The sequence below is a fragment of the Theobroma cacao genome, chromosome 2, assembly GCF_000208745.1.
Source record: "Theobroma cacao cultivar B97-61/B2 chromosome 2, Criollo_cocoa_genome_V2, whole genome shotgun sequence".
In the NCBI taxonomy this organism is placed as follows: domain Eukaryota; kingdom Viridiplantae; phylum Streptophyta; class Magnoliopsida; order Malvales; family Malvaceae; genus Theobroma; species Theobroma cacao.
Genome location: NC_030851.1, coordinates 15,880,075 through 15,895,295, shown reverse-complemented (window position 1 = coordinate 15,895,295; position 15,221 = coordinate 15,880,075).

Genomic DNA, 15,221 nt, shown 5'->3' with positions numbered 1-15,221 from the left:
TAAAAGTAACCCAAAAACCCTGTCACTTATTTCGAGTTGCTTTCATTGTCATCCAAGTGAAGTGGTTATTCTCTACAAAGTAGCTATTCTACTTGTATTAGTTGTTCCATATGGAGTAGTGCTCTACTTATTCTAGTTGCTCTGCGAGAAGTAGTGCTTCACTTGTTCTAGTTCTAGTTGTTCTACGTGAAGTAGTGCTTCACTTGTTTTAGCTGTTTCGCGTGAAGTAGCACTTCACTTGTTTTAGTTGTTCTCTATACAATATTATGTTGTAACATAATTCTTTAGAGAATAGGTATTAACCAAAATTAAGTATCTACATTTTGCCCCCTACCTAAAAATTCTTACTTAAAAATAATTCTAATGCATTGCTTTAGGAAAAAGTTTTATTTTGTACTGTAACGTATTGTACTATAACATCTCAGGCAGTAACATCTCAAGTAGTACTGTTTTGGATAGTAACACCTTAAGCAGTAATGCTTTAGGTAATAACATATTACTATCTAGTGTAATGTTTGATTGATTATATAACAATATATTTTCATAGAATATTATTTTCAAGATACAAATTGTAAAAAGAAAGTTAATCTTTTACATAAAAAACTTTGATTCTATGTGCTTTATAAATATAAAGCTACTATGAACAATTTTCTTTATTCAGATTCTAAGCAAAACAAAATTCAGATTAAAGTCGGTTCTTTTGCGAATCTTTTCAAACAAGTGAGTTTTTCTTCTTCTTTTAATTTCTTGTTTGATTTTTTTATTTTTCAAAAGAATTAAATTTCTCTTACTTGTTGCCCCCTGTGTGAATTTTTTTAATTGAATATGAGAAAATTTTTTTTTTTCATGCATGAGATGAGGCTTTTTTTATGTATATATGTTGTCCTAATAATATGTGCTAAAAGGGGGGTGAATAACACTTTTTGGCTCTCACTAAAGTTGCCTCTTAAATGGGGACAAATACAAGATGAACAATAAATTTAAAGATGAGTGGAAAACTAAAGCAGTGGAGGCAATACACAAATATTTATAGTGGTTTGATCCAAGACCTACATCCACTACCTTGATTGTTCAACTAAGGATTTTCCAAACCAAATCACTAAAAACAGTGGAATTCACAAGCTTTCACCAAGCTTTTACAATGGCTTTTCGTAGGCTTAGCCACAACCTTTAGCAATGGTTTTTCACGGGATCAACCAAAACCCAAAGTTATTTTTCAAAGGCTCAACCACAACCTACAACAATGGTTTTTACCGGGATCAACCAAAACCCAACAACCAACTTTTCTAGGCTAAGTTGGAACCTTTACATTCAATCAAGGAATCCAAGCTTGAATAAATCCCTTAGAGTGACTTGCTCACTCTAAGTGTACAAGAAGAGAAGAAATAAAGAAGTGCCTATGATCACTTACTTGATCTAGATGGTACAAGATGAAGTGTTGAACTTTATTACAAAGATTGGAGTGAAATACAAGTGCAAAGAGAAGGTTTTTGGTCTTCTAAGCTTAAAATCACTTTGGATAACTTATCTCTATTGTTTTTGACTATTAGAGAGGCTTTAAATACTTGCAAAATCAATTCTGGCCGTTAGAGACAAAAACTAACCATTTCTAGCTGTTATTTTGTCATTTTCTACTCAATTTAAATTTTTAGACAAAATGCTCTTAGTCAACTAACTGATATCTTAGTCGACTAAGTCGTCTCTGTTTTCTGCTCCCTGTCTTTGGCAATTCTGGCAGTAAGCACTTAGTCGACTAGCCCATTTCTTGGTTGACTAAGTTGGTTCTGTTTCTCAATATTCTTCAGCCCGCGATTTCTCCAATTTGAATCTTGGCCAGCCAACATTCTTCCTTATTCAACTAATGAGCTTCCTCCTTGTTAAGCAGTCATGTCTTATTATTTTTATCTCCCTTTTTCTTTTGATATATACTTTGAAAGATTGATTTATTAATTTCATACATTGATTTTCTTGCACACTCAAGTAAAGCCATTAGACACAAATGAATGGGAATATTTTGCTATCATCAAAAACATATAGAGTCAACATTCTCTATCTCTTATTTTTTATGATGACAAAACATTCCAAGATTAAGAATGCAATATTGAATGCTTCAAATCTTTATGCATAATGAGGTGCTCCCACTTAGTCAATGTATCTAGTTTTCTTTAAAGATTTTCAAAAATTTTTTTATAATATCTATAATAGTTAAACAAGATAACAATATCCACAGTAGAAAGCAACTAGCACATAATATTCAACAAAACCATAACTAAGCATCACACAAATAAATTAAACATGAAAACCTATCACACTCAATTTAACTTAGTTTTCCTTCTCTTTCTTTTTGTCATTAAACAAGATATTCAAAACTCCCCCTTAATGAGTGCATCAAGATTTTCCCTTAATCTTTAAATCAAACTTTAATGAATGAGAATCATAAGCACTCATACAACTAAGTCATACAAGCTTATAGATATAGTTCAATAACTTCAAGAGTCAAGCTTGTGTCTATGTAAGAACAAATGTATAGGAGTTAAATCATTTCAAGAAATTGTCAAGGATTAGTTAAATAATGGTCAAGCAAATTTGATAATTTTGTCATAATCAAAACTATAATAATTTTGAAGCTAACAAACCATTTGTACCACATTCACAAAGGGCTAGTTAATGCATTAATCATCTCATATCATGGAAGTGAGACTTACAAAGAAAATAAGAGCTTAAAGCATCACATTTCATGAATTAAATGATGGCCATTCTCGGCCTATGCACCACACAAAGACTTGCAAGGCTAATATTTGAATTAAAACATTACCAAGAGCTTGTTTCCCATTTATTTAAACACTTAGCTAATTGGTGTGTATGTGTGTGTGTGTGTGTGTGTGTGTGTGTGTGTATAAGTAAAAGTAGAATAGCTTTGAAAACATTAATACAATCACAATAGTTTCATGATTTTCTAACAGTCCATGCATCAAGGAACAAGAGCAATATACACATATTATATAAATAAAAGGCATATACTTTAAAAACTAATCCCCACTCACCTCAATTAGTGGGATATTTCTCACCAATTTCTAATCTATTCTCTTAGCTTATGTGTTGTTATCTTTAATTTGGTTTTCAAATGACAAAATTAATTTACTTGAAAAAGATGAAAAAAGTTCTCAAAGGTGAATAAAATCCCTAATAAGTTTTGAAGTTGATATTGACTTGAAAGATATTTCTGAGTCTACAAACTCTAAATTTCCAACTATAAAAATTGACCTTTAAAAACTGAAGAATCGATTCTCAACTATACAGAAAGAAAAATCTCGTTGTCTATTGAAGCAAAAATTGATTCTTAGATTTGCACGTCGATTAGAGAAACAAAAGTCACTAGATAGAGCAAGAATTGACACCAAGAAGTTGACATGTCGATTCTGGAAGCTTCAAAGAGAAAAAGTCAGAAACTTGGAGAGGAAGCTAAAGTTGAAAATTGGATAAGATTGGAGCACAAAATTTCAAGTTTGAATTTTTAGATTGGCACCAAATACACATGAAGAATTGACACTAAGATCACAACATGTCAATTCTGGGAAAAGACAGAAAGGTGTAGACTTGAGGCATGTCATGATGAATCAACACTAGATGAAGAACATGTCGTTTCTCAAGAAAAACATATAGGTGTAGATTTCTAAATTTATGAAGAATTTGCATTAAAGGCACAACAGATAAAAGTCCAGCTGGCACAAAACGGAAAGAAAAAGTTTTAAATTTTACTCCATGTTGTCAATTTTGCATACCCAAGTATGTGTATCAAACAAGTAATATATGTAGTAGATACAAAATCGTATCCCACATGGATTTGTTCCTAAATCTTCACCAAGTACTAAAATTATGACAAACTAATCTTATTCAAGTTACTCGGTTTTTTGGAAAACTAATTAAAACTGAATTAAAGCAAACGCTAAATTAATTAACAGAAACTAAAAATTCAATTGAGAAAAGTAATAGACTAAAACCTAGGGTTATGGGTTCATTCAACATATCATCTAATACCAGCTTCTCTTATTATTTATAATCATGGGTGGTTTTAGTAACCTAGAATCCAAAGCTATATACAAGTCTCCTTCGAGATGCTTGTAGAAATACTTAACTTAATTAGATCACTATATGTCTATAGTAATCAATTAAATAAAATTCATTAAGTTAGTGTTCTAATTTGGCTATGTATGGCAATTGGCGTATGTCTACCCTAATTGCGAATCAGATCACCAAAGTGACATAAACATGCACTATTCAAATCATAGTCCAATCTAAAATCTTTCTGTCAAGTTTTAATTAAATTCACAAATCAGTTAATTGTTGGCCAGATAATCAAAAGCATTAAGAGCAAATTTGAATAAGTAAGACTATACCCATTCATAATAACTAAAAGAGAAACAAATATTCAGATTTCATGTTGAAATCCACCACAATCCTAGAAAGAGTAAATTAGTTGATAATATCTAAATAAAACATCATCCAAAGAAAATTAGCCATTAATCAAAGTCAAAGAACATAAGAGAAACACAAAAGTAGAGAAATAAACTAATGATTGGAGCTTTTGATCTTGATTCTCTTTTAATTTCTCTTGCTTTCTTGCTTTGCTTTGGCTCTTTTTCTCCAGAATAGTTAGTTGCCATCTTCCCTTCAAAACCTCTAAAAAAGGCCCTTTAAATAGGCTTGAAAAACCCTAATTTTTAAAATCCCATTAAAAACTAATTTTTGTAACTCATTAGGCACCGCAACGCCTTACTCTTGGGTGGCACTATGGTGCTCCTTTCTTATGCTATATCTGTTGCATTACTTCATCTCGTGATGCTATTTTTACCTTCTTCCAAGTCGAACTAGGTAAAATGGTAAATATGAAAGTTGTAATGGTCCAAGAATCATGTCATTTGGACCAAATTGAAAGATATGCTCGACATACTAGAACATATGCAGGAGAAGCATTGACCATACTTGCACAGTTTTTTCATCAATTTTCCTACAAAAGCAATCAAATAGATCAACAATCAAACTTAAAGTATTTTAAGGTAATTTAACATAGAATTAAACTAAAATAACTTAAACAAAACTAATTAACTTGCAATTGAACTTAACTAAAAAAAATAACTAAAATACTTAATTTCAAAACTAAAATCTCAAAGACGTAGCTACTTAAGCCCTAAAAATGCCACAAAATAACTCTATATAATAGAGTTATCACTCCAATGGTTAGACAAGGTTTAGACTTATAAATACCCGACAAAAAAAATCTAAAAAGAAAAGAAAGAAGAGAAAAGAAAATTAGAAAAAATGGAAAAAGAGAGGGAAAACAAAAAAAGAAAATTTTTGAAAGAGTTGAAAAGAAAAATTCTTCCTTTAGTCTAATAGTGAGTTGACCTTCAAAGATCACATTTTTCCTCACTATCAAAAGTTTTTGAGCTCAAATATTCCCATTTACAACTTTTATTCTTAGAAAGCTTTCATTTTTAGTACTCCCATTGCTTATTAGTTTATTTTAAAGGCATAAAATTCATACCTTTGTAATCCACTATTGTATTTAGTTATACCTTAAAGTAAAAGGTAGAAAGGTTGTGCTTTGACCTTAAAAAGATGGAGGCTTTGTGAAATGTTGTGCTTTAACCTTGAAAGGGTAGTGATATTGTGAAAGGTTGTGCTTTAACCTAAAAAAGGCAGTGACATTGTGATGTTGTGCTTGATCCTCTTGAAAATGTAGTGTTTGTGAGGTTATGCTTGGTCCTTGAAATGTAGTTTATAGTGGATTCAAACTCCTTGTTATATCAAGGGAGAAGACATAGGCGTTGGAGACTGAACCTCTATAAGAATTGTGTTTTTGCTTTCTTTACTTTCTTGCACTTCCATAATTTGTTATGCTATATTTTTTATTTTGCTACATTTAAGTTTCATTGTCTTTTGAATTCATGAAAAAAAGGAGTTTTTCTTTTGATAACCAATTCACCTCTTCTTGGTTAACTAACTTTAAACTTATCTTAACTAACAAGTTCGATTTGGCTAAAGACTAGCAAGCTCAAAATACCAACACCACCCGAGCCTTTAAAGGCTCAATACCTCAGCTAATGCATAATTCTTCCTCACTTTCACCAACCTTTATCCAACAACCAAAGCATTATCTCAAACAGCACTTAACAAATCATATTGTGCATTTATTAATACTTTGCCAAGACTAGGTATTTTATACACATGGGTAGCAAGACAATAGTACTTAAAGGTAAATTTAAATCAACCTTTCTCATGTTTGATGCATTCAATTTTCCGTTCAATGAATGTTGGAGCTAAGCCTCGAGTTGGGCAGCTTCCTAACAATTCACACAACACAATTACTTAGCACATTTTTAATGTTACATTGCTTGACACATTCGGCCAGCATAATTTTAATCATTAAAACCTCACTTTTATTTATTCATACTTGCCTTGCTAGCATTGGTTTCCCACCATCAAATGCTCAAGGCTCGGATTCAAGCAAAATTCTAACTTTTTTTTACTTCTTCAGACTTTGTATCAACACACATATTTACTTTAACATGTGTTTCTTTAACCCACAGTTTACTAGTATGAATAACTAAGAATTTGACCTAATCACTCACCTTGCTTTATGGCTAAATTCATTTAAAAGTCTAGCCTCTAATATGCCTCACACATGATTCCAAATCTGCCATATAAGTTTAAAACTATGAATCCTTTTGAACTATTAACTCTTTGATGCATTAGATAGGAAATCCTTACCATTGTTTCAACTTGTAGTTTTAAGTCTCCATCCATAACATCATTGAATCAACCTTTGAGAGAATATTACTAAAGCTTCTAGAGTTGTACTAACAAAAATGGGATTGATGGAAGCTTTAGTGATTAGAAATGATGTAAACATATGTAATGTGAAGGGGAGTTTTCGGGTTACTAAAGATAGATGGTCGAGAGCTTTAAAGCTTCTTTTGGGGCGGATTCATCAAGGCCCCCACTTTTCCTTTTTATTTGCATGCTTGTTTTCTTTGAAACTTTCTTGCATTCCACTTGGCTGATCACCTTTCATTTATTGGTTACATTAGATTTCATGCAATCTAAATTCTTTGTTTTTTGTATCATTTGATTTCTCTTGTTGTCACCTTCATTAATGGGTCTTCATGCACCATTTTTCTTTTTACATATTCGGTCAACACCATGGAAGACCATTCTCCCTTTGAATTCTCCTTGTATGCCATGTATATTAACACTTGGCCATGCAATTGCATGTAACACTATTGGTTTTCAATAGATTTATTGTCTCCCTCATCCCATCCATAATATGTTTTATTCTTTCTTTTGTCCCATTTAGTTTACATGGTCGAATGCCCTACAAGAAGCATGTTTTTACATGCTTTTTCCTTTGCAACTTGCACATGGTGGGGGACTCACATGTCCCCCATTATCTCTTGTCTTTTGCCTTTATGTTTTATCGTATGCATGCAATAGTGTTTTATGCATGCACAATTATTGACCTATGACCGGCCATTTGAGTTTAATTAGCCTTTAGTCTTTCTTCATTTTTATTTATGCTTACATACATCTAATGATAATACTTTACATTATCAATCACCTTTATTAATTTATCAACCTCCGCCACTTATGTCCATCATAACCAATTCACATCTCCTCCATGAAAACATAATTAATTTGGCCTCCAACAAAACAATATTATTATAATCTAAAAATATTATTTTATTCCAAAAACATTCCATTGACCATCCCATGCTTAGGAATGCCATAGTTGACCTTAATTCACTTCGATTACCACCCAATAAGCGTTAGTAGCTAACATTCAAGGCATAGAGTGTTATATAAAGGTCATAATAACCAATTTAAGATAATTAAAAGTTTATAATGTTTAAACAACCCTAAGCAATCCAAATCCATGTACTAGCCTATGAAATGTCACACCTTGAAATTTTCCATGTGTTTGATCAATTCACAACATGTAAAAGAATGTGAATAAAGGAGTGACTATTACCACTCAACAAGTAATCGACATCCCCTTAGTTGGCTTGAGCATACTTCAAAACATTAACTTATTTAAACTTGATGATATAAAACTGCTGTTAATTTCTTGATGATATAAAATTGACGTTAATTTTTTTTGACTACTTTTCTTTTAAACATGATAATATAAAATTGATATTAACTTATTTGACTGTTTTTCTTTTAAACTTGATAATATAAAATTGACTTTAACTAAAATAAGGGACAAATTTTTTTTGCTCTCAAATATAAGGTGCTTTTGAAAATAACCTTCCCTATAATTTTGACTGTTTTTAGCCAAGAAATAAAATTTTGGAACAAAAATGCCCTTAATGAAACCTCTTCATTCCCTAGCACTCTCATACATGTGCAGATTGGTGAAAATAAATCTGCCTAGATTTTGCTACAAGACATTTTGTTAAAAACATCCCCATGTTGCAAGAGATGATTTTAATGATTTTTTGGACATTGACGTAAACACAAATGCTAGGTGTATTACACAACAGGTTTATTAAATGATCGTTTGATTCATTCTCAAAGAAATGAAAGTGTTTGAGCAAGTTCAGAGTAAAGTAATAATCACAACAAAGAAGTTCACAACAAATGGTAAGTCAGTGAATGCCGATTTTTTTTTTTTGTGTTTTTGAGTGGGTTTAATGATTTGAATGTCATATTGCTTGAGAATGTGATTTAGAGGTTTGTTGTTAAATGCATTTGGTGTTGTTTAAAGTTGTTGAAATCCTTAAAAAGCTTACACGCTATGACCATTTAGGTCAAATGTTGTTAGCCTATGAAGAGAGAATGGGCATGGTGTGTAACAACTCTAGGAATTTCCCTAAGTGCATGAATATGGCATGTAGCAACCAATGAATTTTAGGCATTATGTGTATGATCTTAGGATTATATGTATGGCGTGTAGCATGTTATGAATTATAGGCATAGCATGTAAGAACATCGGTATTTTATGCATGGTGTGTAACAAATTAGTCATTATACTAGGTGTGTAGCAACTAAGAATTTATAGGCATGGTGTGTAACAAAATAAATATTTTTGTAAATATCATGTAGCTTTTTTAGGTTAACTATTCATTGTGTGTAGCTTACATGTGCATTACTGTATTCTGTTGTAGATGGATTTTAGAGAGTATCAGAATGTTCATGTAAAACCAAGGGAGGAACTAGTCATGGTGACTCCAAAAGAGGAAGATGTGAAACCAGAAATCCCTACTGCTATGGTGACTCCAAAGGAGGAAGATGTGAAACTAGAAATCCCCAAGGGTTACTTGTGCACTAGTTTCCTGCACAACATCATGCTTCACAAAATCAAGGAACTAGCATAATGCAGCATTAGTACAAAGTAACCAGTAGAAACTAGGTAAAATGGACACAATGTCCAAGGATTAATCTTCATGTCTCCTATTGCTAGTTGAAGCTTAACAGAATTGGCGAAGTGGGAATAAGAGATAAGAAGATTAATCATTTGGATATGTGGCCAAGTTTGCATCGTTGCACTGGTTTAGGGTTGAGTGTTTAGGGTTTATGGTTGAAGGTTTAGGTAAGAGATGATATGAGAAAACTAAAATTCACTAAAATATGAGTGAAGTGGAATTAATAGAAGTTTGCTGTACTTCGAGAATGACTTACAAATGATATCACTTTCATTCTAAATTACATAGCTATTTATAGTAGTTGAAAGGATGAATCTAGACTGAAAACATATAATTAAATGAATATTCAAAATGCAGTAACTTCAAATGAAAGCGTTTTCGAGGAAGGCAGGTGAAGAGACATATAGTCTCTATACATTTAATCACAGTAATGAGAATCAAGATTGTTGATTTAACGTCTCAAAACTCTACATCTAAATTTAAAGGTTGGATGAATATAAGTGCTTTGTAGTATGATGCTTTCAATTAAACACATGAACATGCAAGCCATCTATCAGTTGTTACACATGACATGTAACTACTCTATTTGTTGGCATGGCGTGTAGTAGCATTTGGTAATTTAGGCATGACATGTAGGACCTGTGAAAAAATGTTGTTGTTACATGCCATGAATCAACCATTGATTTTTAGCATGTAGTGTAACAATTTAGTGATTACACAAGGTGTGTAGCAACTTAGTGATGATGCATGGCTTGTTTTAACCAAATATTGTTAGGGTTGATATGCAACAACTAAGGATATTTAGGCATGGCATGTAATAAATTAGTATGGCATGTAAGAACATTTAACTTGTTCTGCATAGGGTTTTAAACCCCATGAGGAGTCATTTCGAAGACAACTGGCGAAGTAAATCTTTAAATGCTCTCAACTTTTTGCACGTTTTTTTGTTTTTTTGAGGAGTAGACGCCGATTGAAGTATGTCTAACCCGTTTTCATAAATCAAAACGTAATTTTTTCCTTATCGAAAATATTTTTTTGTCTAAAAGTCGAAGTAAATTTCCTATGAAACCCTAAGTTTAAAAATTTCATATTCTCAGGTTTAGTCGGGCATAGGGCTCGAATTGATTTGATGAAAAGTTATTTCAAACATCTGTGATCATTTCAACCATTTGAGTTTCATCGAGAACAACTCAAAATCAAAATCACCAAATGGCCACTCGGCCTAAGCGCACCAAAACCACTACTTGATGGCATGAAGGCAATAACAACATTGAAAGACTCAATGCTTTATCAAATTCAATTTTGTTTGAAATCCTATCCTTGCTTCCCACAATAGATGCAGTTCACACTTTTGTGTTATCAAGTAGGTGGAAGTTTATTTCTCTGTCATTTTCTACTCTTCATTATATAAAGATCTTGAAGGTTATCGACTTTGTTGGGTGTATACTATCTATTGCATTACGATAAATTGTTCAAGAACTTTATTTATAGATGTCCATTATAGATGATTCTAGGGGTATGCTGCCTTCGAGTCTTTTTAGAAATAAAACACTCGTGAAATTGGAATTAGATGTTTATCTTACTATTGCTTTAAGCATTTCTACTAACGTATCCTTCCCAAGTCTGAAGACTATCCATAATGGCAGTGTAGACTTTGTCGATGATGATTCAGTTTGAAGGTTTTTGTTTGGTTGCCTTGTGCTTGAAAAGTTATTGATTTGATCTTCTTGTCAACCTTAAAGTTTTACAGAGTTAATTATTTTCAAACATGACTGAAGAGATTGCATTTAGATGATCATGGTGATATCTCCAATAAACCTTTTCATTTCAGCCTTGATGCCTTAAGTATTGTCTATGTCAAATCCAAATACAGTGGTGTTGTATTAAATAGCTACTCATTAGTAAACCTACATTCTCCTGTCAAGGTTGAGATGAGTGATCTACGTAATGGATTTTGAGATAAGTTCAACATTGATGCTGCAAGTAATTTGTGTAATGGAATGAATAATGTTTGATCACTTCAGTTCAACGATGAGTTACTACGAGGTAAGTTCATTGACTCTTTCTTATTGATGCAACATTTTGAAAATATAGTTGGTACAAATATCCCATAATTGGGAGTTTCAAAAAAGACCTCAAAGAAATGCCTGTAAATTCTTGCATATCGGATCTATGTTTAATTTTTTGAGTAGTGTAATATATTGATTTTGTAGTTATTTTGAAATTTATAGTATAAAACTACAAATTTATTTTTATGATTATCTCATTTTTAGGCTTTCGATTTGTGCAAGAAGCATGTGCCTCTTTCTTCTTCCAAATTTTGAAGCTTGTTTTGATTGTAAATGACTCCTTATGTTAGCTACAAAATTAAGGTTACCTTTATTTACAATGGAATTAAGCATCACGTGTAATAACAAGGTATATTTACACATAAAGTGTAACTGACAAAATATATAGGCATTGCATGTAATTGACAATATATATAGGCATTGTGTGTAATTCACAATATATATAGGCATGGCTTGTAAGTGACAAATAATATTGGCAAGGCATTTAGCAACAATTGCTTAGCATCCATGGCTCGTAATAATAGTGTTTATTAACGCATTTTGTGTAATAACTTGGTCATTACGCATTTTGTGTAAAAGTCATAAATTAGAAAATAGAAATAAATAAGTTACAGCCCAAGAATGTATCTCAATTTGACAATGAAAGAAGAAGGTTATAACTGAACAATGTTGGTAAACGCCATGTTGGAAAATCATACCTTTAACATGAAAACCATGGACAAATGCAGTCAAGTTTTGAAGATAAAAGAAAATTATCAAGAAAACTCTTTTAAGCTGGGAAAAAAAAAAGAAGACATTGAAGGAATTTTCATTCAAGCTCAAACGACATATGTAGTAGGCTCAGCGATTGTCTCGTCAATAGGCCTTTCTAATTTGACTCTAATGAGTCAAAAAGAACAGGAATGTGGATTCTGTCACATGATTTGGGTTCAAGGTGAAACTTGTTGGTTTCACACACCACAGATAAAAAAAAAGTTTAGGTTCATGCATGGTAAAAATAAGATGTTCCACACCATGTTAAGAAAAGGTAGTTTTTACCAGAAGAGTTGAAAAATATTTGGACACGCCAATTTCAAATGAAGGTTGTTAAACATCATGTTGAAAAATGTTGTTACAACAAGTCATGGTGAGATTATGTGATGTGCCATAAATTTAACTACTATAATCCAATAAAAAAGAATTGCGGACAAAAATGCCTTTAATGAAACCGTTTGAAATTCAATGCCATGCATATAAAAGGTGAGGTATTTAACATGCCATTGCATTTTATTCCTCATTCGCATCATGCTCAACATTTTAGTTGAGTTTTGCATTGTGGACAAATTCTTTTGGCCCTTCCAAAGACACTTGAACCAACATCATGATCAACATCTTCAACGTTTTCCTTCTTGTGTTGGAGCAGGTGTGATCGAGAGAAGACATAATTTCAAACCCTTTATTTCTAAGCTCACACCTTAAACAAATCAAGGAAATGCCATCCATATAATAGGCTTCGACGTGACCTTTATCCACTACTTCCTTTAGGTAACTTAGCCCCAACTCTGGTTTACTCTTAGTAAAATAATTGAGCATCCTTTTCCTTTATAATGCTTTTGCATTCTTGGCCTTTTTGCTTCTTTTTAGAAACATTTTCTCACTTTTATCCCATGGGACAAGGCTCATATTCTTTAGTGAAACATTCTCAGATATTTTTATCTTTTGATGCTTCAAGAAAATCCTTGCAAGTTGGTTTAGCATTCTTGAAATCACTAACAAAATTGGCGGCCACATGCGTAAGAATCTCTACCAACATATGCTGGAATGGCATGAAACTTAGAGATAACAATTATTTTACGCATCAAAAAATAAAAACAATTTAAAAGTACCTTGCCATGTTGCCACCCATGGATCACCTTAGTGGTTTTAATACAAACAAAAATTTAAGAGAAGTAATAAAAAATATCACCTATCCAAGTGATGTCGTAATCACGATCGTAAATCCTTTTGATTCAGAGAAGATATGACATTACTCTTATTTCTACTCAAACTCGTGAACACCACAAAGGGAGGAAGAATCGAAGCCACCCAAGCGTTTGGCCAATAACGGTATCCACACAATTGCACATGAACCTTCAACAAGATATGAGCTTTTAACTACTCTTTGTGCTAGTAAAGTGGACAATAATTGTCCTTTTCTTCACACACATTATAGGTCGGACCACTTTAGAGAAAATCATCATAAGAATTTTCTCTTAAGCACAAGAGGCAGTTAGAGAATTATTATTTTTTTTTGGTTTTGACAACTAGGTTTCCATATTCATATGTGAAAAGTAGTTAAAGGTTAAATTTATATCTAGGTTAAACAACTCCCATAATTGCAACTAATGGCCCAATATTATAACCCATTATAATATTGGCTCAACACTTAATTAAACCCTTTTAATTTAGCCCTTGGAAATTAAAATCAAATTAATTTCCTTTGTCATGTTTGCAATTAAGGTTCTAATATTGTAACTGTTTATAAGATTGACCTTACACTTAACTAAACTATTTTAACTAAGTTCTTAGAAGTTAAAACCAAGAGTATGATTTAAGTCCAACTTAAATCATTACACTCTCAATTTAATTCATAGTACAACTTTTGTGTGTGACCCACTAGGTTCCTAACAAGATGGCAATAGAATTAAATTGTAATATTAATTGATTAATTCAATTCCATAGACTAAGATTGGCATCTAGCAATGCATCATGGCCACCAAATTATTAAGAGAGTCAAAGGTTTCTTGGATAACCTTTCAGTGTACAGTCTATCAGTGTAATTCATTCCCTCATCATATATCTCAGAGATGATAAGGGCATGGTACAATGTCTACTCTTATTGTCCTCTATATTTGTTTCACCAATTAGATCATTAGTTTTATAGAGACTTATGAAACTCTTTTCATAATCTCCAAGTTACCTTGGCCAAGGACTGCAATAAGCTAATATCAACCAAGAACTAATAGGATATGTCCACTTGAATCACTTAAGGAAATGATTCCTATCTTGACCACTCATTTTCCTTCACATGCTTCATGTTACACCCAAAAGCATCTTATTTTGGCATCTTTGGTAGGCATTTGTAGGGATGAAATCAAAGTATAGCACTCCATATAAGACAATTTGATGTCTCAAGTCTAGGGTGTATTTACACAGTTGAGACATGGGAAGTATTGCAAAGACACTTAAGTGAAATACCAAATGCACTTCTCATGCTGAGTCATGTTTAGTGAACTTGCTCTCTTAGGTAAACACCTACATTCTAGTTTCAATTATCTCTATAGTTCAACCTATGAGATCGGTTGCTTACTTCCCAAGTAAAAAACACAGAATGTATCAATCTCTACACATCATTGATGTTCAGTCTCAATGATACATCAACCAAGAACATTTAGAGATTATGCTTTGATGAATAGGGATCTCATAACTGCAACCCATTATAGTTCCCTTACAAGGCATATTTATCTCATGGACTTCATTCAATTAGACTTATAATCCATTATAATTAACGTCTTATTGATGAAAGAAAACCTCTAATCATTCAATATGAGTGATATTGTTGGATGCTTAGAATCAAGCCTCAACCAATCCCAATTGGTTATAAGGCTTGTCCCAACAACACCTCCCTTGGAAAAGACAGCATATTGTTGCAAGCTTTCTTCATTGAGAGCGATGGAAAAAAGTCAAAAAGAAAGCTAAAGGGAAAGCA